This window comes from Salvelinus fontinalis, chromosome 1 (genome assembly GCF_029448725.1).
Source record: "Salvelinus fontinalis isolate EN_2023a chromosome 1, ASM2944872v1, whole genome shotgun sequence".
NCBI classification, from domain to species: Eukaryota; Metazoa; Chordata; class Actinopteri; order Salmoniformes; family Salmonidae; genus Salvelinus; species Salvelinus fontinalis.
In genome coordinates, this window is record NC_074665.1 from 54,765,025 (window position 1) to 54,789,652 (window position 24,628).

The 24,628-nt window shown below is 40.7% G+C and overlaps 1 pseudogene; it reads right to left on the reverse strand.

Moving 5' to 3' along the window:
• The window catches only part of LOC129858822 (serine-rich coiled-coil domain-containing protein 2-like), a 124,008-nt pseudogene that overhangs the window by 31,514 nt on the left and 67,866 nt on the right, over nucleotides 1-24,628 (reverse strand).

Here is a 24,628-nt window from a genome sequence, read left to right on the forward strand (position 1 = left end):
CTACTTTAAGTGCTGCCTGTCTTCCTACTTGGTCATTTGCAGATAGTTGTTGACACATCAACCAGGATCAAGGGGCAGGGCAATTTGTTACTTGTTTTGGTAATCACTGTATTGGAGGGGGAATGGTTTAATCTATTTTCTGAGTGTATATAACCAGCTTCTCAGGCTCCATGCTTCATTCTATTGCTAGAGGACTCCTGATATCTCCAGTAATCAGTGGCTGTATTGGAGGGGGAGTAGATTCACCTCTTTTAGGCAATCAGCAATTAGTACAGGGAGGTGTGCTCTCCACCTCTGCTAGGCAATTAGCAATTAGTGTTAGTTAGGAGCACCTGTCAGGAACAATACATGGAAAGTGGCGTCTGTTCTTGCAGGGACATGGTCATTTGTGCTCGTCTCTTCTGTTTGTTTAGAGTTGTGATCTACCTTAACCAACAAAGTTTTTAGTTGTATTAAATTGGATAATTAATAATGAGGCAAATAGCATTACGTTTTATTTTTAAACACACCAAACAAGCTGCACAACCACCATTAATACAATCAACGTGTTCCCAAGGAAAGGCTTCTAAACCAAGGAAGCATGGCAGTAGAGGAGGAATTTCGAATCGGATTAAAAAAACAGCCCTTCAGAACACCTCTATTATGCACGGCAATGCACAAAGCATAAGGAATAAGACTGATGAGCTACGTACGGGCTTGTACCCAATACCTCTCAGAGTACTGACAATCCTGCTTGATCTGTCTATCTGAGACCTGGCTTACGGAAAAGGATCCCGACTCCGTTGTGGAGCTTTATGGCTCAACAATTATTAGAATGGACCGAAACTTCAACTCTGGTAAGAGATGGTGGTGGAGTTTGTGCAATCATCAATGAGAAATATTGCAATCCTGCCCATATTACAACTAAGCACAAGGTCTGTAATAAAGACATTGAACTCCTTGCTCTTAACCGACGGCCATACTTCCTGCCATGGGAAATAAATCAGGTCCGATTATTTATTGTTTACGTAGCCCACGCTGACACCCAAATAACTGCAGACTTGATTCACGACCTTGTATCCCAGGCTGAGACAGTCACCTGAAGCAGTAAAGCTGATCCTGGGAGACTTTAACATGGGCAATCTATCTGAAGACTTACCATCATATCAGCAATATGTTACATGTCCTACTCGAAATGAAGCCTTTCTGCCTCTGTTTTGCTAACATCCCAGGTGTGTATTTTTCCAAGGCACTACCCAATCTTGTGGGCTCGGATCATAACATGGTTCAGCTCATCTCAGTCTACAAAGCACGTCTGCAATGAGAAAAGGCTAAAAAGGTGGAGATTAAAAGCTGGACTGAAGCCCTCCATTACTGTTTTGAGTCCACTGATTGGGCAGCTCTGATGGACAGCGCCGATGACCTAGAAGAGCGGATACCGTCTCGGAGTACATCTGTTTCGGTGAGGATCTCATTATTCCCAAAAAGGAAGGAAATATCTCCCCCAATAATAAACTCTGGGTAACTCAGGAATTAAAATAACTCCTCAACCAGAAAAAAATGTGTTTTAAATCAGGTGGCAGTAAAGAGGAAAGGAAAAATATTCAGAGGCAACTTAACTTGTCTAGGGTAGGGGGCAGCATTTTCACGTTTGGATGAAAAGCATACCCAAATTCAACTGCCAGTTACTCATCCCCAGGAGATAAGATATGCATATTATTAGTGGATTTTGATAGAAAACACTCTGAAGTTTCTAAAACTGTTTGAATCATGTCTGTGAGTATAACAGAACTTATTTAGCAGGCGAAACCCCGAGGACAAACCATTCAGATTTTTTTTTTGAGGTCACTGTCTTTTCAATGAGATTTCATTGGGAAACCAGATTTCTAAGCAAATTGCTTGCAGTTCCTACGGCTTCCACTAGATGTCAACAGTCATGAGAAATTGGTTGAGGTTATTCCTTTGTGTAATGAAGAAATACGGCCATCTTGAAGTCGAGGCACTCCAGGTGTCCTGTACATGCACTTCAATCAAACAGAAGGCATGCAATATTTCGTTTTAGTCCTATATTGAACACAGATCATCCCGTCTTCAATTTTATCGATTATTAACATAAAAAAATACCTAAAGTTATATCACAAAAGTAGTTTGACATTTTTTGGCAAAGTTTACAGGTAATCTTTGATATATTTTGTCGTCATGTTTGAGCAAGTTGGAACCGGTGTTTTTCTGGATCAAACGCGCCAAATAAATTGACATTTTGGATATATATTGACGGAATTAATCGAACAAAAGGACCATTTGTGATGTTTATGGGACATATTGGAGTGCCAACAACAGAAGCTCGTCAAAGGTAAGGCATGAATTATATTTTTATTTCTGTGTTTTGTGTCGCGCCTGCTGGGTTTAAATGTTTTCTCTCTTTTGTTTACTATAAGTGCTATGCTCAGATAATGGCATCGTATGCTTTCGCTGAAAAGCCTATTTGAATTCTGACATTTTGGCTGGATTCACAACCAGTGTAGCTTTAATTTGTTGTCTTTCATATGTGATTTAATGATTATATAGTAATTAACATAGTAAATAATTTTAATTTGTGGCTCTGCATTTTCTCAAGCTTTTTGCTAAGTAGCGTCTTGCCTAAACTCAGATTTTTGGATATAAATATGAACTTTACCGAACAAAAAATACATGTATTGTGTTACATGAAGTCCTATGAGTGTCATCTGATGAAGATTATCAAAGGTTAGTGATTCATTTTATCTGTATTTCTGCTTTTTGTTAATGCTCTCTTTAGCTGGAAAAATGGCTGTCTTTTTCTGTGACTTGGCTCATACCTAACATAATCGTTTGGTGTGCTTTCGTCGTAAAACCTTTTTGAAATCGGACACTTTGGCTGGATTTACAACAAGTGTAGCTTTAAAATGGTGTAAAATACTCGTATGCTTGAGGAATTTAAATTATGGGATTTCTGTTGTTTTGAGTTTGGCGCCCTGCAGTTTCACTGGCTGTTGAATGGGTGGGACGCTACCGTCCCACATACCCTAGAGAGGTTAAAAGCATTTAAGGAGTGCAAAGCAGTGTACAAACACCAATTATAAAACCTTTTCAAGGACAGTAAGAAAGCCTGGCAAGGGCTACAAACCATCATAGGCTACAAATCAAAGAGACATTGGATGACTGTCAAATGACCTTGCTTTTGCAAAGTGATTTAACAGTTTCTATTGTAGGTTTGACTTTTGTGATTTTACATCGCAGCAGAAAGTGGCCTTGGACAGTATAGATAGCATACCAGCTGTTGATATACAGATTTCTGTGAAAGACATCAAGCAATACCTTCAATGTGTCAACCCACAAAAATCATATGGTCCAGACGACTTTGTCAACCACTTTGAAAAAAAGGTTGACGACATCCGCTACTCATTCACTCAGCCTATTGACTCCACTGGTCTCACTCACACAGAACTACCCTACGCCTTGACCTCTTTCTCTCCTCTCTCTCCAGATGACATCCTGTGACTAGTGAGGTCTGCCTGCCCGACAACATGCCCACTCGACCCCCATCCCCTCATCCCTTCTCCAGACCCTCTCTGGAGACCTTCTCACTTCCCTCAACTTATCTCTGACCACTGGCTGCATCCCCTCTGAGGTCAAAATGGCCCGAGTTGCTCCACTCGACTCATCTGACGTCAATCTATAGACCTGTGTCTCGTCATTCTTTTCTTTTCTTTATCTCTCTCAGAATGATCTTCTTGACCCTAACCAGTCAGGCTTCAAGATGGGTCACTCAACCGGAACTGCTCTTCTCTGTGTCACGAGGCTCTCCACACTGCCAAAGCTGACTCTCTCTCCTCTTTTCTCATCCTCCTATATCTATCCACTGCTTTCGACACCGTGAACCATCAGATCCTCCCCTCCACCCTCTCAGTGCTGGGTGTCTTAGGCTCTGCACATTCTTGTATTACATCCTACCTGGTGACGTGGAGAGGATCTGTGTCTGCACTACGTACTCTCACGACTGGTGTCCCCTCAGGGCATGGTTCTAGGCCCTTTTCTCTCTAGTCACCAAGTCACTTGTCTCCATATTTTCACATGGTCTCTCCTATCATTGCTATGTGGATGACACTGAACTATTCCCCGCTTGTGCCATCAAACACCTACAACTTATCCAGAATGCTTCTGCCCGCCTGGTTTTCATCCTTCCCAATTTCTCTCATGTCACACCGCTCCTCCGCACACTCCACTGGCTTCCAGTCGAAGCTTGCAGCCACTACAAGACCATGCTGCTTACCTACGGAACAGCAAGTGGAACTGCCCATCACTACCTTCAGGCTATGCTCAAACCCTACACCCCAATCCGAGCACTCCGTTCTTCCACCTCAGGTCTTTTGGCCATCCCACCCCTACGGGAGGGCAGTTCCCACTGAGCCCAGTCCAAGCTCTTCTCTGTCCTGGCACCCCAAATGTGGAACCAGCTTCCCCCTGAAGCTAGGACAGCAGAGTCCCTGCCCATCTTCCAAAAACATCTGAAAACCTACCTTCAAACAGTATTTTAAATAATCCTCTTCCTCACCTTGACCACCCCCCCCCCCACAAAAAATACATTTTTTTTTTTTAACCATAACTTTTCACCCCCCCCACGTAGCTATCTTAAAGAGCGTCAGCTAAATGACTAAAATGTAAATAATGTCTATTGCACTTAAGGATATTATGAGCAAGACAACATTGGATTTTGGCTTGATTTTCCATACATTCCATTACAAAGGGAAACCGTTTTTTGGTCGTTTTCTTGTTTTTAAAACATGATACAGTAACCCATCATCTCAGATGGTGAGACTGACTAGATGCCACATGGACAGATTTTATTAGTGTGTTTGAGTTGGGAGCATGCTGTCTATTTAGTCAGAAAATGCTCACATTACTCTGACATTTTAGAATGTAAAAATAAGGTGAAAATCAATGCTTAATACCATTTGGTATAGATTATAAAAAATGCATTCTTAAAGTGGTAATGCATACGTTTTTGCATACAATTTGGGGGGAGTTTTCTTTTTATCTATAGGTTATTACAACAATTACATATAAAATGTAGGTCCGTAACTTCTCTAGGGTATGTGGGACGGTAGCGTCCCACCTAACCAACAGCTAGTAAAATTGCAGGGCGCCAAATTCAAAACAACAGAAATCTCATACTTAAAATTCCTCAAACATACAAGCATTATACACCATTTTAAAGATAAACCTCCCGTTAATCCAACCAAAGTGTCTGATTTCAAAACGGATGTACGGCGAAAGCACACCTTGCGATTATGTAAGGTCAGTACATAGCCACAGAAATACACAGCCATTTTTCCAGCCAAAGAGAGAAGTAACAAAAAGCAGAAATAGAGTTAAAATGAATCACTAACCTTTGATGATCTTCATCAGATGACACTCATAAGACTTCATGTTACACAATACATACATGTTTTGTTCGGTAAAGTTCATATTTATATCCAAAAATCTGAGTTTAGGCGTGATGTTACTGCCTCACTTGGCAAAAAGCCAGAGAAAATGCAGAGCCCCAATTTCTAATTAATTACTATAAAAATCAAACTTTCATTTAAATCATAACATGAAAGATACCAAATTAAAGCTACACGTGGTGTGAATCCAGCCAACATGTCAAAATTCAAATAGGCCTTTCGGTGAAAGCATATGATGCTATTATCTGAGCATAGCACCATAGTAAACAAAAGAGAGAAAACATTTCAACCCTGCAGGCGCGACACAAAACGCAGAAATAAAAATATAATTCATACCTTACCTTTGACGAGCTTCTGTTGTTGGCACTCCAATATGTCTCATAAACATCACAAATGGTCCTTTTGTTCGATTAATTCCGTCGATAAATATCCAAAATGTCCATTTATTTGGCGCGTTTGATCCAGAAAAACACTGGTTCCAACTTGCGCAAACATGACGACAAAATATCTCAAAAGTTACCTGTAAACTTTGCCAAAACATTTCAAACTACTTTTATAATTCAACTTTAGGTATTTTTTAAAGTAAGTAATCGATAAAATTGAAGACGGGATGATCTGTGTTCAATATAGGAAGAAAACAAACTCAAGCTTTCTGGTGTTGCGCCTCTATCAAACAGTACACATGAAGTGACACTTTTTCAAGATGGCCATACTTCTTAATTACACAAAGGAATAACCTCAACCAATTTCTAAAGACTGGGGACATCTAGTGGAAGCGGTAGGAACTGCAAGCAAGTCCCTTGGAAATCTGGATTCTCAATGAAAGATAATTGAAAACAGGGTGACCCCCCAAAAAAATAATTCTGAATGGTTTGTCCTCGGGGTTTCGCCTGCTACATAAGTTCTGTTATACTCACAGACATGATTCAAACAGTTTTAGAAACTTCAGAGGTGTTTTCTATCCAAATCCACTAATAATATGCATATCTTATCTTCTGGGGATGAGTAGCTGGCAGTTTCATTTGGGCAGTTTAATTTGAGCAGTTTAATTCCGAATGCTGCCCCCTACCCTAGAGAAGTTAAATTACAATTTAAGTGCATGAAAAAGCCCTTGAATTTCACGTTCAAATGTCTGTATGAACCCTGTATAGAATATTTTCTCAGACCGCAAATCAAATCTAAAATCACCTGCTATTAAAATTATGCACCCATCATTTGCTTTCCTATCAGATCTTGACCCAGACAGAATTTCTTTCATTTGGGACAGTAGCTTTGTTGGCACTGGCCCAGTGCGCCATAGGCAAATTTACCTGAAAGTTTAGTTTTGTATTGAATGCAGGCACATTATGGGACACAGGCCAAGTCATTATCAGTGTGTGTGTGTGTGTGTGTGTGTGTGTGTGTATGTACAGTTGAAGTCGGAAGTTTACATACACTTAGGTTGACTGTGCCTTTAAACAGCTTGGACAATTACAGAAAATTATGTCATGGCTTTAGAAGCTTCTGATAGGCTAATTGACATAATTTGAGTCAATTGGAGGTGTACCTGTGGATGTATTTCAAGGCCTACCTTCAAACTCAGTGCCTCTTTGCTTGACATCATGAGAAAATCAAAAAAATCAGTCAAGACCTCCACAAAACATTTTGACCTCCACAAGTCTGGTTCATTCTTGGGCGCAATTTCCAAACGCCTGAAGGTACCACGTTCATCTGTCCAAACAATATTACGCAAGTATAAACACCATGGGACCACGCAGCCGTCATACCTCTCAGGAAGGATACGCGTTCTGTCTCCTAGAGATGAAAGTACTTTGGTGCGAAAAGTGCAAATCAATCCCAGAACAACAGCAAAGGACCTTGTGAAGATGCTGGAAGAAACAGGTACAAAAGTATCTATATCCATAGTAAAACGAGTCCTGTATCGACATAACCTGAAAGGGCCACTCAGCAAGGAAGAAGCCACTGCTCCAAAACCGCCATAAAAAAGCCAGACTATGGTTTGCAACTGCACATGGGGACAAAGCTCATACTTTTTGGAGAAATTTCCTCTGGTCTGACGAAACAAGAATATAACTATTTGGCCATAATGACCATCGTTATGTTTGGAGGAAAAAGGGGGAGGCTTGCAAGCTGAAGAACACCAACCCAACCGTGAAGCACGGGGGTGGCAGCATCATTTTGTGGGGGTGCTTTGCTGCAGGAGGGACTGGTGCACTTCACAAAATAGAAAGGAAAATTATGTGGATATATTGAAGCATTATCTCAACACATCAGTCAGGAAGTTAAATCTTGGTCGCCAATGGGTCTCCCAAATGAACAATGACCCCCAAGCATACTTCCAAAGTTGTGGCAAAATAGCTTAAGGACAACAAAGTCAAGGTATTGGAGTGGCCATCACAAAGCCTTGAACTCAATCCCATAGAAAAATTGTGGTTAGAACTGAAGAAGCGTGTGCGAGCAAGGAGACCTACACACCTGACTCAGTAACATCAGCTCTGTCAGGAGGAATGGCCAAAAATTCACCCAACTTATTGTGGGAAGCTTGTGGAAGGCTACCCAAAACGTTTGACCCAAGTTAACTCAACATTGCCTTTAAATGGTTTATGTAAACTTCTGACCCACTGGGAATGTGATGAAAGAAATAAAAGCTGAAATAAATCATTCTCTCTACTATTATTCTGACATTTCACATTCTTTAAATAAAGTGGTGATCCTAATTGACCTAAGACAGGGAATTTTTACTAGGATTAAATGTCAGGAATTGTGAAACTGAGTTTAAGTGTATTTGGCTAAGGTGTATGTAAACTTCCGACTTCAACTGTATGTGTGTGTGTGTGTGTGTGTGTGTGTGTGTGTGTGTGTGTGTTTGTGTGTGTGTGTGTGTGTGTGTAATCAATATACACACACACACACACACACATTGCCTTCGGAAAGTATTCAGACCCTTTGACTTTCCACATTTTGTTACGTTAAAGCCTTATTCTAAAATGGATTAAATAGGTTTTTTTACCTCATCAATCTAGACACAACTGAAATATCACATTTACATAAGTATTCAGTACTTTGTTGAAGCAGCTTTGGCAGCATTGAGTCTTCTTGGGTATGACGCTACAAGCTTGGCACACCTGTATTTGGGGAGTTTCCCCCATTCTTCTCTGCAAGATCTGTCAGGTTGGATGGGGAGTGTTGCTGCATTGCTATTTTCAGGTCTCTCCAGGGGTTTAATTTTATTTAACCTTTATTTAACTAAGCAAGTCAGTTAAGAACAAATTGTTATTTACAATGACGGCCAAACCCGGACAGAGATGCACTGACATGCACTGACAAATGTGGGACCTGATATAGACAGGTGTGCCTTTCCAAATCATGTCCAATTAATTTAGTTTACCACAGGTGGACTCTAATCAAGTTCAAATCAAATTACATTTTATCTGTCACATACACATGGTTAGCAGATGTTAATGTGAATGTAGCGAAATGCTTGTACTTCCAGTTCCGACCATGCTGTAATATCTAACAAGTAATCTAACCTAACAATTTCACAACAACTACCTTATACACACAAGTGTAAAGGAATGAAAAATAATATGTGCATAAAAATATATGAATGAGCGATGGCCAAACGGCATAAGCAAGATTCAGTAGATGGTATAGAGTACAGTATATTCATATGAGATTAGTAATGTAGGGTATGTAAACATTATATAAATAAAGTGGCATTGTTTAACTTCTCTAGCGTAGGGGGCAGCATTCGGAATTGTGGATGAAAAGCATGCCCAAATTAAACTGCCTGCTTCTCGGGCCCAGAAGATATGATATGCATATAACTGGTAGATTTGGCTAGAAAACACTCTAAAGGTTCCAAAACTGTTAAAATAGTGTCTGTGAGTATAAAATAACTGATTTGGCAGGCAAAAACCTTAGAAAAATCCATTCGGGAAGTAGTTGTTTGGGGGATTTTGTAGTTTTCTATTCAATGCCATTACAGAATCCATTGATTTAGGACTAAAATTGTTCCTATGCCTTCCACTAGATGTCAACAGTCTTTAGAAATTGTTTCAGGCTTGTATTCTGAAAAATGAGGAAGTAAGAGCAGTCTGAATGAGTGGACCCTAAAGTGTCACAGGGCTTTTTCATGCGCACGACCGAGAGAGTGCCTTTCTTGTTAACCTTTTATATTGACGACCTTATTGTCAGGTTGAAATATTATTGATTATTTAGGCTAAAAACAACCTGAGGATTGAATATAAACATCGTTTGACATGTTTCTATGAACTTTACGGATACAATTTGGATTTTTTTGTCTGCCTCTTTTGACTGAGTTTGAGCCTGTGGATTACTGAAGAAAACGCGCGAACAAAACTGAGAGAGACTTTATCGAACTTTATCGAACAAAAGGACTTTATCGAACAAAAGGAACATTTATTGAGTAAATTAATGTCTGCTGAGTGCAACCATATGAAGATCATCAAAGGTAAGGAATTAATTGTATCTCTATTCCTGACTTGTGTAACTCTTCTACTTGGCTGGTTACTGTTTATATTGATTTGTCTGCTGTGCTGTGTTCTCAAATAATTGTAAGGTATGCTTTCGCCGTAAAGCATTTTTTAAATCTGACACCGTGGTTGGATTCACAAGACGTTCATCTTTAAATCTATGTAAAATATGTTTTGTTTTCTGAAATTTTATAATGAGTATTTCTGTATTTGAATTTGGCGCTCAGCAGTTTCAATGGCTGTTGAAGAGGTGGGACGCTAACGTCTCACGTACCCAAGAGAGGTTAAAGTGACTAGTGATACATTTATTAAATCCAATTTTCATTATTAAAGTGGCTAGAGATGATTCAGTATGTTGGCAGCAGCCACTCAATGTTAGTGATGGCTGTTTAACTTCTTCTTAATAGGGGGCGCTGTTTTCACTTTGTGAAAAAATCGTGCCCAAATTAAACGGCCTCGTACTCTGTTCTACATCATACGATATGCATATTATTATTGCCATTGGATAGAAAACACTCTGAAGTTTCTAAAACTGTTTGAATTATATCTGTGAGTAAAACAGAACTAATTTGGCAGCAAACTTCCAAATAGGAAGTGAAAATTCTGAAAATGGGTGTCTGTGTAAGGCCTTGCCTATTCAATTTCCTTATATTTATGGATCTGTATGCACTTCATACGCCTTCCACTAGATGTCAACAGGCAGTAGAATGTTGAATGGGGTGTCTAGCTTGATGTGAGACCGAATGAGAGCTTTTGGAGTGACAGGTCCGCCATATTGGCAGTATTTTGCTGAGCACCAGAGAGCACCATATTATTTTCTGAAATGCGTTAGGTAGACACAACGAAATGCTCCGTCTTGGACGTTATTGGATACATATGAGAAAAACATCATAAAGATGGATTTTCAACTGAGTTTGACCAGTTTATTCGACGTTTATTATGACTTTTGGAATTTTTCGTTCCATGCGCCAAGAGTTCATGGACATGTACGCTCCACCATGCTAGCCAAAGTTGCTACTTCGACAGAAGAAATGGACATTCTGAAACAAAACAACGATTTATTGTGGAACTAGGACTCCTTGCACTGCATTCTGATGGAAGATCATCAAAGGTAAGAGAATATTTAGGATGTTATTACGTATTTTTGTGGAATATGTTGGCTCCAACATGGCGGAGAATGGCTGGGCGCTGTCTCAGATTACTGCATGCTGTACTTTTTACTAAAGTTATTTTTTTTTAAATCTAACACAGCGGTTGCATTAAAACCTGTTGGGGATGGGGGCGCTGTTTAGACTATTTATGCTAATTTGGCTAATTTTTGAAACGGCTTCCCACAAAATCCTTGATCGTACAATATGCATATTATTATTATTATTGGATAGAAAACAGTCTATAGTTTCTATAGGAGTTGAAATTTTGTCTCTAAGTGGAACAGAGCCCATTCTACAGCAATTTCCCTGACATGGATTCAGATTTCAGAAATGTTGGCCACTGTTCTGAAGTCAGTTAAAACGGCACTGATATTGCTATGACTATACGGACACTTCTTACGTCTTCCCCTGGATGCCTTTACGTGATGACGATTCCAATGGGGTCGATTGCGCGTTCACAGGCCCTATAAATCAAAAAACCCTGTAGCTAGCAAGTCTTTCCTTGGTGCGTAACGCGCGTGCTGGACACCGACCCGCTCCTGTTCCAAGCGTTAGTTTAGCCTGTTATATTTCTCCGGTCATCTTTTCACTCGTTATAGGAGTTAAAAACATCATAAGGTAGTTAATTTAAAGCGTTTTATAGCAATTTATATCCGTTTAGTGCGATTTTGGGACATTTATTTTTGCAACGATGTGAAAAGTTGGGCACGCTTTTCAGTTCATCCCGAACGCAGTTGACATTTCCACATGGCAAGAGGACAGCTTTCCACCAAAAGACGATTTCTCCCAAGAAAGGATCCTTTGCCCAAGATACTGATGGAAGAACAGCTCAAGGTAGGACATTTTTATTATGATAAATCGTGTTTCTGTCGAAACATTTTAGTGGCTTAGGACGCCATGTTTTATGACGTAGCTTCGCTAGGCGCAAACTGTATTGAAAAGTAAGGATAAATTAAAAAATGTTATTCCGCAATTGTATTAAGAATTAAATTGTCTATCAATCCCTGTCCACCCTATATTTTTTAGTCACGTTTATGAGTATTTATGTATAAGAGTAGATCACTGTCTAAGTGGCGCAAGGACTTTTTCTTTACCAGCTTGTCTACATTTCACATTGTCTAACCATGATTTTGGTGGCTAAATATAAACATTTGCGATCAAACTCTATATGGAATGTGTAATATGATGTTACAGGAGTGTCATCGGAAGAATTCTGAGAAGGTTAGTGAAAAAATTAATATCTTTTGGCGATGTTGACTTTTATCGCTCACTTTGGCTAGAATCAATGCTGGGCTGCTAATTGCTATGTGCTAAGCTAATATAACGATTTATTGTGTTTTCGCTGTAAGACACTTAGAAAATCTGAAATATTGTCTGTATTCACAGGATCTGTGTCTTTCGATTCGTGTATGCTGTGTATTTTTACGAAATGTTTGATGATTAGTAAGTAGGTAAACACGTTGCTCTAAGTAGTTTTTCTATTCCATTTGTGACGGTGGGTGCAATTGTAACCTATGCCATCTACCTGAAATATGCACTTTTTTCTAACAAAACCTATCCCATACCATAAATATGTTATCAGACTGTCATCTAATGAGTTTTTTTGTTGGTTAGGGGCTATAAATATCTTAGTTTAGCCGAATTGGTGATGGCTACTGGTGTTGGTGGACAAATAAAAGATGGTGGATTATGCTAATGTGTTTTTAGGTAATAGATGTACATCTTTACATATTGTGTCTTCCCTGTAAAACATTTTAAAAATCGGAAATGTTGACTGGATTCACAAGATCTGTGTCTTTCATTAGCTGTATTGGACTTTAATGTGTGAAAGTTAAATATTTAAAAAAAATATTTTTTTTGAATTTCGCGGCACTGGTTTTTCAGTGGGGGAGGGGGGGGTGCCGCTAGCGCCACGCTGATCCTAGACAGGTTAAGAACCAGTGTATCTTTCATTTGCTGTACAACATGTATTTTTTAGCAAAGTTTATGATGAGTTTTTTGGTTAGATTACGTGACTTTCCAAAATTTCTCTGGACAATTTGGTTAATTTTGGCGCCATATTCACAATGTAAAACCAGGATTTGTAGCTATAAATATGCACATTTTCGAACAAAACATAAATGTATTGTATAACATGATGTTATAAGACTGTCATCTGATGAAGTTGTTCAAAGGTTAGTGATTCATTTTATCTCTACTTGTGGGTTTTGTGAAAGCTATGTTTGCGTTGTGTGTTTGGCTATTGTGGTGAGCTAACATAAATATATATTGTGTTTTCGCTGTAAAACATTTTTAAAAATCGGAAATGTTGGCTGGATTCACAAGATGTTTATCTTTCATTTGCTGTATTGGACTTGTGATTTCATGAAATTATAGTATATGATATCCCTGTGGCGCTAGGCTAGGCTATGCTAGTCAGCTTTTCTGATGAGGATGATCCCGGATCCGGGAGGGTGATTAAGTAGAGATTTTAACAGTCTGATGGCCTTGAGATAGAAGCTGTTTTTCAGTCTCTCGGTCCCTTTGATGCACCTGTACTGACCTCGCCTTCTGGATGATAGCGGGGTGAACAGGCATTGGCTCGGGTGATTCTTGTCCTTGATGATCTTTTTGGCCTTCCTGTGACATCGGGTGGTGTAGGTGTCCTGGAGGGCAGGTAGTTTACCTCGGGTGATGCGTTGTGCATCCACCACGCTATCTGTGTGGGTGGACCATTTCAGTTTGTCCGTGATGTCTATACCAAGGAACTTTCCACCTTCTCCACTACTGTCAGGTCGATGTGGATAGGGGGCTGCTCCCTCTGCTGTTTCCTGAAGTCCACGATCATCTCCTTTGTTTTGTTGACATTGAGAGTGAGGTTATTTTCCTGATACCACACTCCGAGGGCCCTCACCTCCTCCCTGTAGGCTGTCTCGTCATTGTTGGTAATCAAGCCTACCACTAAAGTGTTGTCTGCAAACTTGATGATTGAGTTGGAGGCGTGCATGGCCACGCAGTCATGGGTGAACAGGGAGTACAGGAGAGGACTGAGAACGCAACCTTGTGGGGCCCCAGTGTTGAGGATCAGCGGGGTGGAGATGTTGGTACCTACCCTCACCACCTGGGGGCGGCCCGTCAGGAAGTCCAGGAGCCAGTTGCACAGGGCGGGGTCGAAACGCAGGGTCTCGAGCTTAATGACGAGTTTGGAGGGTACTATGGTGTTAAATGCTGAGCTGTAGTCAATGAACAGCATTCTTACATAGGTATTCCACTTGTCCAGATGGGTTAGGGCAGTGTGCAGTGTGATTGCATTTGCGTCGTCTGTGGACCTATTGGGGCGGTAAGCAAATTGGAGTGGGTCTAGGGTGTCAGGTAGGGGGGAGGTGATATGGTCCTTGACTAGTCTCTCAAAGCACTTCATGATGACGTAAGTGAGTGCTTCGGGGAGATAATCATTTAGCTCAGTTACCTTCGCTTTCTTGGGAACAGGAACAATGGTGGCCCTCTTGAAGCATGTGAGAACAGCAGACTGGGATAAGTATTAATTGAATATGTCCGTAAACACAACAGCCAGCTGGTCTGCGCATGGTCTGAGGACGCGGCTGGGGATGCCGTATGGGCCAGCAGCCTTGCGAGGGTTAACACGTTTAAATGTTTTACTCACGTTGGCTGCAGTGAAGGAGAGCCCGCAGGTTTTGGTAGCGGGCCGTGTCAGTGGCACTGTGTTGTCCTCAAAGCGAGCAAAGACGTTGTTTAGTTTGTCTGGGAGCAAGACATCGTGGTCCGCGACAGGGCTGGTTTTCCTTTTGTAGTCCGTGATTGACTGTAGACCTTGCCACATACCTCTCGTGTCTGAGCCGTTGAATTGTGACTCTACTTTGTCTCTATACTGACGCTTAGCTTGTTTGATTGCCTTGCGGAGGGAATAACTACACTGTTTGTATTCGGTCATGTTTCCGGTCACCTTGCCCTGATTAAAAGCAGTGGTTCGCGCTTTCAGTTTTGCATGAGTGCTGCCATCAATCCACGGTTTCTGGTTGGGGAATGTTTTAATAGACGCTGTGGGTACAACATCACCGATGCACTTGCTAATAAACTCGCTCACCGAATCAGCGTATTCATCAATGTTATTGTCCGACGCTATGCGGAACATATCCCAGTCTACATGCTTGAAGCAATCTTGAAGCGTGGAATCCGATTGGTCGGACCAGCGTTGAACAGACCTGAGCATGGGCACTTCCTGTTTTAGTTTCTGTATATAGGCTGGGAGCAACAAAATGGAGTCGTGGTCAGATTTTCTGAAAGGAGGGCGGGGGAGGGCTTTATATGCAATGTGGAAGTTAGGACAACAATGATCCAGGGTTTAGCCAGCCCGGGTCGTACATTCGATATGCTGATAACATTTAGGGAGCCTTGTTTTCAGATTAGCCTTGTTAAAATCCCCAGCTACAATAAATGCATCCTCAGGATATGTGGTTTTTTAGTTTACATAGAGTCAAATTAAGTTCTTTCAGGGACATCGATGTGTCTGATTGGGGCGGGATATACACGACTGTGATTACGATCGAAGAGAATTCTCTTGGTAGATAATGTGGTCATCATTTGATTGTAAGGAATTCTAGTTTAGGTGAACAAAGGGACTTTAGTTCCTGTATGTTGTTATGATCACACCACGTCTCGTTAATCATAAGGCATACACCCCCGCCCTTCTTCTTTCTGTCAGCGCGATGAGTGAAGAAGTCAGGTGGCTGTACCGACTCTGATGACGTATCCTGAGTGAACCATGTTTCCGTGAAACAAAGAACGTTAAAATCTCTGATGTCTCTCTGGAAGGCAACCCTTGCTCGGATTTCGTCTACCTTGTTGTCAAGAGACTGGACATTGGCGAGTAGTATGCTCGGGAGCGGTGCGCGACATGCCCGTCTATGGAGCCTGACCAGAAGACCGCTCCGTCTGCCCCTTCTGCGGCGCCGTTGTTTTGGGTCGCCGGCTGGGATCCGATCCATTGTCCTGGGTGGTGGACGAAACAGAGGATCCGCTTCGGGAAAGTAATATTCCTGGTCGTAACGTATGTGAGTTGACGTTGCTCTTATATCCAATAGTTCCTCCCGACTATGTAATAAAACCTAATATTTCCTGGGGTAACAATGTAAGAAATAACACATAAAAAACAAAATGCTGCATAGTTTCCTCGGAACACGAAGTGAGGCGGCCATCTCTGTCGGCGCCGGAAGACAGTTGTAGAAACCTCAAGGATGATCAATGGAAACAGGATGCACCTGAGCTAAATTGTCAATACCATAGCAAAGGGGCTGAATACTTATGTAAATAAGGTACTTTATTAAAGTTTTTGTAATTTTCCCTAAATTACAAAAGCTGTTTTCACGTTGTCCTTATGGGTTATTGTTTGTAGATTGCTGAGGATTTGTATTTAGTTAATCCATTTTAGACTAAGGCTGTAACGTAACAATGTGGAAAAAGTCCAGGGGTCTGAATGCTTTCCAAAGGCACTGTATATATAAATATTGGTGCAACCAAGTTATGTGCTGCTGCTGCCAACTGGAAAAGCACCAGTGGAAAAAGCTTGTGTAGAACCCTGAGAAGCATGTGACAAATAACTTGATTTGTTTAGAATTTTAGAGGATATCTATTTGTTCCTACACACACACCTACGCACAAACAAACACACACACTCAAAGTCAGAATACAACCAAATAGCAAAATAAGGATTCTTTTAAGCAGTTCTTCATCTCATAAAACATTCACACATTGCTTCATTGCTTAAAGTTTGATTTGTACTGAATAAGACATCAAAACCAAAGAAGACGGCAGTTCTAGACTCAAGCTAAGGCCTACAGTCAGTAGGACTCTCAGGGGAAAACATCAAGAGAGAAGTTTAACAAACTCGTACTCACCCATAAAACACAGACAGACACGCAATTTCTCTTTCAAACAGAGCAAGAAAGGAAGGGACATAAATATTTGGCAACACTATTCAAACAAGCCATTAATGAAGCGAGACAACATCAAAAAGATAGACTGCATAAAATTGATTGCCAGTCTTCAAATAACTGAATCTTACTGTAGTTGTACCATGAGGTGGTGCAAAACAAATGACACAGAATACAGAAAGTCAGCCACTTTCTTCAGCTGAGGACTCAAGAAATACTTTATCCAGCCTCTCTCCACATACCACAACTGATGACGACCCTGTCCAAATAGTCAGCTCAGCTACATTCCAAGACTCTCTGCTACAACCATGGACTTGTTCTCAACACGTACAAAACTGAAAATCCAAATATAAGAAAGTGTGAGAAAACAGTGTGAGCTAAAGTGCCAGTCAGCCATTTAAAGGGCTAGAGAAACTCCTCCACCCTGTTTTCTGAGAAACTCTCTAGGAGCTGGGGCCAGAGAGGGAGGGAGAGGCTGGGGTGGCTGTGTTCGTGGACAGGCTGGGTGTCACCAGCTTGGGGAGGGAGGGAAGAGACCACTGGGCCTCTCCTGTCATTGGAGCTGGAGCCTGCCTGCTGGAGAAAATAGCAGGGCCTCCCTTTCCCTTCTCCCGTCTTCCTTTCCCCTTCCTGCTTGGCTGGCAGAGCCTGCGTGTCAATGGGAAGGAGGGTGGAAGGGGAGGAGAGTGAGCCTAAGACTATGCAACAGTAAATCTCCCTCCCTTCTTCCCCTCTCTCTAGGCCTGCCCCAAACGGCTGAGCTTGGCTGGGCCCTCTCTCTGCTCCCCTCTCCCTTAGCTATGACATACAGGACTATAAATATGGGCTCTTTCCAAAAAAGAGGAGTGAAGTATGCCGGTTGGATTCACATTCTTTCAGAGTGAACATTCCTGTCACACTCACTCACTCACTCACACACACACACACACACACCAACACAACACACTCACTGTAGCACTCTGTAAACAGAAAAACAAAGCTGTGGCTGTTTATATAGTCTTTCATTAGCTAGTTCTAATTAAAGGGCAGCTGCCCCAGTAATGTGTGTGTGTGTGTCTGAAGACTACATAAGCTCTGGGTTTGTCTGTGTGTTTTGGGGTCATAAAGGGACCCTTGTTAGCAATCCCTTAGCAAGACTGGTCAGTGGTCTGACACTGGGCAAAGTGTTTTCAGAACAGTAGAAAGAACTACATTACCCATGAATAGCATTGTCAGCACGGCATTCGCAATACAGTTGAAGACTTCATTACCCAAGATTCACGGTCAATGTCAGTGATGTACTAAAACACAGACACGCATGCATGCCCATCCACACCCATAAATTCACACAAAGACAATTATGCTATCTCTGTGAATCAAAGCTTATTTACCAAAACGATAAATGGGATTACTTTACCTTGCTACCTAATCAGCACTTGTTATAGGGCTAGGGAATGTGTCATGATTAGATATAAAATGGAAAAGAAACATGATTACAATTACACAGTGGAATGAAGAGCTACATTCAAAAGGTGACCGGATCTGATCACAGTGATTAGGCTTTCATTGTAATGATTAGGGCTCTTCTGAACCAATCATATTGTTAAAGAGCACCAAGTCTGGGGAAAGATGAAGAGGTCAATCAACACTGTATGTGACTGCACCTGGAGCCACTATTGTCTGTCCTCTCACCATTGTGTAGACAGCCTTCCTCAGGGAGGTCCACATCCAGCAGGAGGTCGTCATCATCCAGGTCAGCTGGCTCCAGTTTGTCCAGGTTATTCAGAATGTCCTGCATAGTGGAAGAGAGGGAGAGGGAGAGACAAATGTTGGTTTCAATAAAAATTCACATTTTTATTCACTTTATGTTTACACATCCATCATCTAGGACAATAATCAAGCTAGTAACCCAACTGTTTGTTCTGTCAGTTCACAAGAGATTGTTACAAGAGATTCTAGAGGATGTCGGGGTATGTTAAAAACACCTCACAATGCCCCCGTCTGAAAAGGCATGATTAGTACAGTAGTGGCCAAATTTCTACGCTCACAGTTCTCGTTTTGAATCTCACAAACATCGGTTGACATTTAAAACAAGACGCAGAGTGAGTCGGAGACAACAAAAGATTAGCAGACACCTTAATTTCTCTAAAGGAACATCCCTCTTGAATGAGTATAATAATGTGACGGCGAGCAGGTAAAATTATTACAGCTAAAATACTTTGCACTTTGATTATACTGCTTGTTGTTGATTTCAAAGTTTGAAGTAAAGATTTGTCCTCTAGACCTTTTTGCTTTCAGTATGCTATTCAAAGGATGAATTGCAAGCAATTTTGTACATCAGATGAACATTTTTATAAATAGTGATTGAAGATAATCAATAAAATAAATTGAAGATAGCCCATAAAATGGAGGTTGGTGGTCATCAATGGATGTTGTATTCAAGGTAAGGAAAGCAGGAAACCATGATAGAAAACAGAAAAATAACATACAATATCTGATCCATACTTATGTCCCAACTGAACAGTACTCAGTCTTTCTTCCACACTGTGACGGTTCTCATCCTCATCACCATCTATTAGAAATGATCACAAAATACAAGGTATTATTTCATTGTTTATTGAGCAGATGTGTGTCATGTGCAGCAGAGCACCATATGTGTGTATGGAGCCTGGGCACACAGCAAGCTGTAACAGAACAGACAACACATTTATCTGTCGTCCATTGTTAGACTGATCACCTAATATTATGAAGTCATTATGTTGTGCTCTGTATGTGAATATCTGATCGCTAACTGCATTTGTATTTCAGAACCTGAGCTGTGTACTTACCTTGATGTGCATTCCATTCGCTTTGTCTCGTCCTGGGTGTTGTAAAGAAAGTGATGGTGCATTCAACCCCTTTTTATGAATGGGTTCCCGCCACTGTTGATGGTGGACTAGTCCAAGTCAGTAGTGGACCCCGGGAACAATAGCAGTTGCTTCCGCAAAAAAAATGGGGATCCAAATAAACCAATAGTGAAATGTGATCATGTGTATTTATAGATAGACCATTATGAAGTTTGATATTATTTGTCAACATTATTTAAATGATAAAGATTTACATATGAAAATCATAATGATGTAACATGTAAACTGGCGAATGTTGAAGTTATTTGATATGCTGGTTTGTTCAACATCTTCATGGTATAAGAGCCTGACTGACCAAGCAGGTCTAGTTAGAGCTGGAATGCAGAGGGCAGGCTGGGCTGCCGCCCAGCTAGGCTAGTCAAACGCAGTGATAACGCAGTGCAAGGATTAAGTTTATCATTGAGTTTATCATATTTATTGAAGTAATTTGAAGTTTATTCATTTTTTCTAATTTATTAAAATGTTAATTTTTCAGATTTCTGGGGCTCTGGCACTGTACAAAGCCATTCACCTTTGCTTGAAAAAAATTAAAAATAAATAAAACCAGTTGCAACTGCTAACCATCTTCCTGTTCAGGCACCTTAGACACCTCTCCAGCCGGTCTGCCTCCTTACACACACATACACACACACTTTCTCTCCTGTGATCTCTCCACTGCTCATTTCTTAGTCCTATTATCACTCTCTTTACGTCTCTCTCACTCTCCCTTTTTACCTTTCTCCGTACTCTTCCTCTCTTTTCTCCTGACTCTCTTCACCTCTCTCTTCTCCCCCTCTGCCCTTGCATACCTTCTCTTCTCTTTCCCCCTCTCTCCTCTATAGAAGTCCCTTATGTGGAGAAGGTCTTAGTCACGGCACGTTGCACCAGAGGAAATGGGATTTCACACCGGCGGGCTTCAGCTAGGATGCAGAGCGGGCCTCATAATCTACCCCAAAAAGTGTAGAAAAAGGCTGATTGAATATATTGAGATTCTGGGATCATATTTCACACAAATCTCACTCAAGCTGACTTCCCTGGCACTCTGACATTCGCACCATCAGCCAAACTCAGAGGACTGGGGGGTCCAGCAGGACCACAGTAGCACAGTAGGTCCCCATGTAGAAATTAAGCTAGCTCCAGTGGTGGTCCAGTCAGTGGTGCTAAACCTCCTGCTCAGAAGATTAAGACTACTGGCCACTAATTTATAGGAATAGTGTGATTGTCTCTCTCTCTCTTGTCATATTTATTAAATATAGTTAGATATTTAATCAATTGAGGTTACACATTGTTCAAATATTTAACCTTTCTGGTGTAGGGGGCAGTATTTTGACATTCGGATGAAAAGCGTGCCCAAAGTAAACTGCCTGTTACTGAGGCCCAGAAGCTAGGATATGCATATAATTGGTAGATTTAGATAGAAAACACTCTAAAGTTTTGAAAACTGTTACAATTATGTCTGTGAGTATAACATAACTGAAATGGCAGGCGAAACCTCGAGGACAAACCCCCCCCCCCCAAAAAAATCAGCTTACCACTATTTTCAATGGCTAGTACTATAATTATAAGCCCAAGGCCTCCCAAATTGCAGTTCCTAGGGCTTCCAATAGATGTCAATAGTCTTTAGAAAGAGATTCAGGCTGGTTTTTGAGAAAATGCCCCAGGAATTGTAGTTTTTCTAGGTGGCTCCCATTTTGGCCGTAGTGTTTCCAAGCGTGTGGATGAACATACTATTCTCCATCTTAAATTTGATCGTTTATTTGCGTATAAGGTTTGATTATAAACGTTGTTTGACTTGTTTGGAAAAGTTTATTAGTAATATTTGGGATTCATTTTGTATGCATTTTGATGGAGGGCAACTGAGTGGATTATTGACTGAAGCGCGCCAGCTAAACTGAGTTTTTATGGATATAAAGAAAGACATTATCGAACAAAAGGACAATTTGTGATGTAACTGGGAACTTTTGGAGTGCCAACATGAGAAGATCATCAAAGGTAAGGCATTTTTTATATTGCTATTTCTGACATTTGTGTCGCACCTGCCTGGTTGAAATATGATTTTCATGTGTTTGTATGCGGTGTGCTGTCCTCAGATAATCGCATGGTTTGCTTTCGCCGTAAAGCATTTTTTAAATCTGACACGGCGGCTGGATTAACAAGAAGTTACGCTTTATTTTGTTGTATAACACATATATTTTCAAGAATGTTAAATATTTGAATATAGTATTTTTGAATTTTGCGCTCTGCAAACGCTACCGTCCCACGTACCCTAGAGAGGTTAATCGATTGAGGATAGGTCATTTCCATGTAAAAGGACCCATGAGCACCAACGTGAAGTTCACAGGACTATATCAAATTGAGTATCAAATGAAAGCTTGTCAATATATTTTTATAAAATTAAAGCATATACACATTTGTTAACCATTTTCAATCCAAAAAATGTGGAATAAGTAAAGGCTTTGATTTCTGGTCAAATGGATGGAAAAGGGGTCTTAGAACACATCTTCCAGAAAAGGTTTTTAAAAGATATTAGAAATACATTAAAACTGAATAGTGCGGTAAATGTTCTGCCTTCTGTAAGTTTAAATCTTCTTAGGGATAGGGGGCAGTATTTTCACGTCCGGATGAAAAGCGTGCCAAAAGTAAACTGCCTGTTACTCAGGCTCAGAAGCTAGGATATGCATATAATTGGTAGATTTGGATAGAAAACACTCTAAGGGAGGACTTTATCGAACAAAACGACCCTTCATTGTGTCACTGAGACATTTGGGTTTGCAAAAAGAAGAAGATCTTCAAAGGTAAGGCATTTATTATATCGTTATTTCTGACTTTTGTGTCGCCACCTGCCTGTTTGAAAATGATTTAATGTGTTTGTTTGCAGGGCGCTGTCCTCAGATAATCACATGGTCTGCTTTTACCGTAAAGCCCTCTGAAATCTGAGACTGCGGCTGGATTAACAAGAAGTTAAGCTTTATTTTGATGTATTACACTTATATTTTTGTGAATCTTGAATATTGATATTTCTGTAGTTTGAATTTGACGCTCTGCAATTTCACTGGATGTTGTCAAATCGATCCCACTAAAGGGATTGGCGCGCGAAGGGATCACTAACAGGATATCCATGTTGCATCCGGTTTATACGGACCAAAATCACATGCACATTATCACTCCGTGTGCACAAGGAGCAGCACGAGCAGCTACAACATCTCACATCATCCAAAAACAAGGCAGACATTGGATGAAAATAAAATGTTAATGTCTTTGGCTGTGAGTAATGAAAGAAACATCTGCCTCAGTGACAATTATAATTCAATAGATGTTTTGTGCACAAAGGTGATGAATAAAGTGTCTTATTATGAATTTTCTAAATCTACTTCCCTATGTGGCCGTCTTTGGAAATTTCTGTGGACGGGCGTCAGTTAAACTGCAGTAACGAAGCAAAACTGTAGGAGCAGTCTAATCCTTGCTTCTAGACCCGAACCCTGGCCCCTTGGTCTCAGCTAAATTCCAGGACCGTGGAATTGCCCTTTACACATTATTCACATTTTGGTTACATCAACTCAGGATGCTTTTTGCTCTGGTTGTGTATAGGGACTGTAACATGATATGGGAATTCCTGCACTATTCTGTGTCCCACAGTGAGTCAACCTCTATTCCCCCTTCTTTTCCCTCCTGTCCCTCTCAATCTGCACCCTGTGGGGCGATCAATGCAGAATAATAAACCAAAGGAAAAGCCATGGCCCATTCAACCCCATATTGAACTGAAACTTCAAACAAACAAAACTTGTTCAAAAACAGAATCATATTCTGTCTGTTCAGATATGAATGTGAGGTTAGCTGAGTTCCAAAACCCACACAGCTTACCTCATATGACCCAAACTAGCTTGATCATTAAATTGTGTAGCTGTCCCCCACAACCCAGACGTCTGTAAAAAACATCCAGAGCTTCAGTCTACCTTACCCAGAAATGTAATCAATGCAAAAGGAAACTATAACCAATATAAAATACAAATGTTTGAGTATATTATTGATCAATAAGGCAATTGTGGGTACAAATACAAACATTCGCCTCAGAATGTTTCATTAGGTTGTGGAAACAGTCTGGTGAGAATAGTTGTCACGCCCTGACCTTAGAGAGCCTTTTATTCTCAAATTGGGTTAGGTCGGGGTGTGACTAGGATGGGTAATCTAGTTTTGTTAATTCTATGTTGGCCTGGTATGGTTCCCAATAAGAGGCAGCCTTTTCCCACTGGGTTTTTGTGGGATCTTGTTTGTGTATAGTTGCCTTGAGCACTGCATAGCTTCACGTTCGTTTTGTTCTTTATTGTTTTTTGCCGGTTCACGTAATAAAGATGATAAACCCAAACCACGCTGCATTTTGGTCCGATTCTTACAACAATGTTCGTGACAATAGTGTGGGGACATGACAAAAGATATGTTCCCAAAACACAAAAACTGTCCAGTTGTGCGGATTATTCTACAATGTCTCTTTTAAGGTGCAAAACAATTCACCTGATTTTGCAAGAATGTTCATAGAACACATTTAGTCTGTTCTTTAAAGTTTACCAGAATGTTTCATTAGGTTGTGGGAACAGTCTGGTGGGAACATCACAAAAGATACAGTAAGCTCCAAAAGTATTGGGACAGTGACACATTGTTTTTGTTTTGACCCTGTACACCAGCTCTTTGGATTTGAAATGATACTATGAGGTTAAAGTGCAGACTGTCAGCTTTAATTTTAGGGTA